We start from the raw sequence: 4,728 nt of genomic DNA on the forward strand, positions 1-4,728 counted from the left end.
CTTGTGTCAGTTGTGTGGCAACAGCATTATGGTCAGAAGGACCTGATTTTGTTTTTTTCTTTTTGGCTGACAACTTGGGAAGTGAATGTGTTTTCCAGGGCAAATGTTAGTTACAATGTATCATTTAAATTGCTTTCACTTGCACGCACTGGTTCCCAGCTCCTTTGGTCTACAGTCCTGCTCTCAGCCGCCTGGAAGGGTCCTGTTGAACCCTGGCAAGCTTTTCATGTCACTACACCCAGTCAGGTTGATTTCTATATTAGTTCTTTCTTGTAAATTTAATCAAGACATTCTCATGCTTAGAGCCGAGAATATTAAAATCTTCTTAAGCAAATGTCCGTTTTCATACTGATTAACCTTTTTTCCAAAACAGAAAATCTATTCACCCCTGTGTTCTTCTCAGAGAAAGGAGTGATGATGCTTCAGGAGGCTGTGCTGTGAAGGCTGCATCCAGTCCCCATCACTGCACACATAACAAGGGCATGTGGGCTCCATCGTGGCCAAGGAGGCTTCCCACGGCTTCTAAGGCCCTGCTGCCTTCCCAAGTGTCCCACTCAGAGTCAAAGGCAGGCTGCTCTAGTGTTTTGGCCTCCAAGCAGAAAATCCTGGTGGAGCAAGTCTGATTGGTTTTTCTTGAGTGACACATTCTTTTTGGGATCAGCCACTCTAGCTAAGAGGATAGAGAACAGGGATAGCCATACCAAATGCTCATCCCTGCAAATAGTGGTACAGAATTAAGATGGTCTTTCCTATCGGTCCTGAGATTAAAATGGAGTTGAAGGAGCTTTCAGTTGGAAAAGCACATGCTTGCTCACAAACAACCTCAGCTTTACCCAGGGGCCCTGCACCACCTCCAGAGTCAAAAGATACCCACAGCAGGCTAAGCCTTCAAGTCTTGGAGGAAGTTTTAGAATAAAGATTTTTCAGGATTCTACCTTTATTTTCTTCAGTGGATAGGGTGTATGACGTTTTTAATGCTACCTGGATGATCCTGATAAAGAGCCTGCCTTGAGAACCCACCAGTCTGGGAGAAGGCAAGATGCAGAATCCAAGATGCAGACTCTTGAAAGAATAAGAATAAGAATAAGCATATGTCGACCATGCAATATTTAACAGGATTCTAATTCTGCAGGAGTCACTATCTATCTTCATCAAGTAGCTTGGGGCTACACTGATGGAGGGGCAGGAGGGGCCTCGGCTTTGAATGAAGATCAGAACCCTGTGTGGAGGAGGGTACCACACAGAAGTACTCAATGAATACTTCGGAGGCAGGAGGTTGCCACCTGGCCTTTAACATCAAAACTCCATCTCTTTGTGGAATGGCACATTTCACAAGTCTTAGTGACAGGAATACCCTCTCAGTTTATAAGCTGAGAGTGTTAAAACTACTCTTTATTATCTTCCTTTACACATCATGGTTTAGAAGCAGGTCCTATTAATGAATCACACTGTGATTTTGGCATTTTCTTAGTTAGGGTTACTATTGCTATGATGAAACATCATGACCTGAAGCCAGCTGGGGAGGAAAGGGTTTGTGTGGCCTATGCTTCCACATTGTAGCCCATCACTGAAGGAAGTCGGGGCAGGAACTCAAGCAGGGCAGGAACCTGGAGGTGGGAGCTGATGCAGAGGCCATGGAAGGATGCTGCTTTTGACTTGCTCAGCTGCTTTCTTACAGAACCCAGGACCATCAGCCCAGGGATGGCACTACCCACCATGGGCTGGACCCTCCCCTATTGATCACTAATTAAGAAAATGCCTACCTCTGGATCTTACAGAGACACTCTTCAATTGAGGTTCCCTCCACTCCTGTGACTCTAGTGTCATGAGAGCCCCTGGCACAGTGACTAAGCAAAAAGAGCCCAGAGCCAGACCCCATGAGTTATAGCCCACAGTCAGGGGGTGGCTTTGGTAGACTGGGTATAGCCAGGCAATACCTTGCTGCTAGAGAACTTGCTTTCCACCCAGGCTGTGCAGGCCTCCATCAATTTTCCCCACTCCAAAGTGGCTGAGTCATCGCAAAATGTACCACTCAAGTGAGACGTAACAAAGTTGCTATCACAAAGACTCTGAAGTCTTTAGTTTTAAGATATGTGCAAATGTTCATAGAAGTCTGTGTGGGTTTATCTTCATGTGTGAGTGGGTGCCCTGGGAATCAAGAAGGGGCATTGGATCCCTGGAGATCAGAGTTTCAATTGTCCGTGGGTGAGCTGTGGTCGTTGGGAACCAAACTGTAGTCCTCCAGTCCTCTGTGAGAACCACAACTGCTCTTAAGCACCATTCTCAAGCCCCCAACCCAAATCCTAAGGAGGTTGTGCTACGTGTAGACCATAATTATATCTTGAGTAGCTTGTGAGAAATCTGTTGAAAGTCAAATATCTGGCATTGCAAAGTTCACCTTGCACAAGTTTTTTTTTTTTTTTTTTTTAAACAGGGTTTCCCTGTATTGCTTTGGAGCCTGTTCTGGAATTCGCTCTGTAGACCCAGCTGGCCTCAAACTCACAGACATCTGCCTGCCTCTGCCTCCTGAGAGCTGGGATTAAAGTTGTGTGCCATCTCTGCCCGGCACCTTGCACAAGGTGTACATCAGAGACCTTCAGGAGACAAGCCATGGCTGACCCATCTGCTGGTGTCACCCATTTATGATATTTTCATGGTGTCACTGTCCATATCTGTAGGAAATAAAAGCCAATGCTGACAAAGTTTGATGGAAAGAAACTGTATTAAAATATACTTGTGGCCAACAGAGCACCTCCATGAATTGGAGAGTGGAGTTGTAGGAGCTGTAGTCAAGAGCCCCACCTCAGATGAGGCCTTTGAGTGGAGCCCACCAAGTTTGGGTGGTTGAGCTCTTGAGCACAGGTCCTATGGCTTGAAGCACCTGCCTTGCCTATTCTGAATTCTTGATGCTGGTTATTGCCCAGATCACTGACACCTCCCCTCCCCATGGTTTTTTTTTTTTTTTTTTTTTTTTTTTTTTTTTGCTTTCTCTAAGAGGGGTTCTGGAAAGTTACCCTGTTCTCTGAGCTTTCTAGTTCTGTATTGGGGTAGAGTGCAGTTTTGCTCCCTCTGGTGCTTGGTGCTTATAGTCTAGTTGCAAAGGACTGGAAGATGAGGATTTGCTCTCTAAACTGTGGTGGCTCAGCTTTGGTTTGCAAAGAGAAAGAGTCCCTGGGGAGAGGAAGTGCCCCCCTCCCCTAGCCTTTTTTTTTTTTTCCCCATTGGGAGCCACAGTTCCTGAAAGCATTGCGTTTGCTGCCCTCACCTGGTCTCCATTCAGTATTGGCTGGATGATGTTGGTCATGGAGCTTTCAAAAGCAAAACCAACAGCAAAAGATAGAGGCTTGGAGAAGAAAACAGGGAGTGAGATGACAGAATGAACTGTAGCCAAGGGGTTCGTAACAAAAGACACATGCCTTCAAACTTCTGCTCTAAAAGCAGTCATATATTCCCTCCATTATTTTTGTTTTTCTGTGAAGACTCACAAACCCAAGGAGTTAATAGGGTTTTCTTTCTTCCTCCTTTCTTTCTTTCTTTCTTTCTTTCTTTCTTTCTTCCTTTCTTTCTTTCTTTCCTTTTTCTTCTTTTTCAGTTAGGAAATATTGGACCTAGACCAGAAGTGGTTTCAGCTCAGTCAGTCTCTAAAACAGCAGCTGCCTAAGTGATGAGTTGGCCTATGCAAGATGAGTTATTTAGCCAACAGACAGATGGCCAGGAAAGTCCGATTCCTTGGCACAGTGCTCGTCATTTCAGGAGGCTCTTGGCCAAATAGCCAGAAGTCAATGGATTCAGAAGCCAGAGCCCGCCATCCTGGATCTGTCTTTGAAATCCTGCAGGTACCCAGTTAGCAACAGAGGACCAAACAGGGCAGTCTTAGCTCCACTGCGTGCACAGCACAGTGACAAGGGACTGTTGTCAGAACCCCAGTGGCAGGTTCAAAAGAAGCTGAGAGGTAGCTTGGCTGAAATCTAGATACTTATAACCCAGTAGCAATGTCTTGAAGACAGGGTAGCTATGAAACTAGGTATCCAGGGAAGGAAAAGGGCTACTTACAGCATTTTCCCCCCCAGAAACATATTGAATTTCCATATAAAGAAGGATGGCTTATTATATATCATAAATAATTAGTGAGAATCAGAGAGAACATAAGTTAATTTTTTTAAAGTCTATCAAGACTATGCAGCGTTATAATTGGAAGTATACCCAGAAAATGTAGCCCAAGTTGGAATCTGTGCCATGACACTTTGTTATTTACTTTAGCCATTATTTAGGGTATCTGGACTGTGTACCAGGACTCTTCTAGGGAACTGGCTTATGGTAAATGGAGGTTGGCTCACCTCTATCTCCATAGAGCCCACAAGGTACTGGAAAAGATGCTTGCAGCCAAATAACAAGAAAATATAACATCTCAGTGGGTTCAACGTGGAGGGCTATGATGAGGTCATAGGAAAATTCAGTCACCTGCAATTTAATTATATATTATGTATACTTATGAATTTAACTGTATGTTCATATATTTATTATATATGTTTATTCCCTACCTTGGTTTAAGATTAATGTTTTTATTTTTTTTTTAAATTGTGAGCTGGGTTTGGTTGCACAAACCTATAATCTCAGCTCTTTGGAAAGTTGAGGCTGGAGGATCAGAGTTTTAAAGTCTGCCTGAGCAACTTAATGAAATAATGTCTCAAAGTAAAAATAGGGGCTGGCGATGGAGTGTCTTTTCAG

Source organism: Phodopus roborovskii, unplaced genomic scaffold (assembly GCF_943737965.1).
Source record: "Phodopus roborovskii unplaced genomic scaffold, PHOROB, whole genome shotgun sequence".
NCBI classification, from domain to species: domain Eukaryota; kingdom Metazoa; phylum Chordata; class Mammalia; order Rodentia; family Cricetidae; genus Phodopus; species Phodopus roborovskii.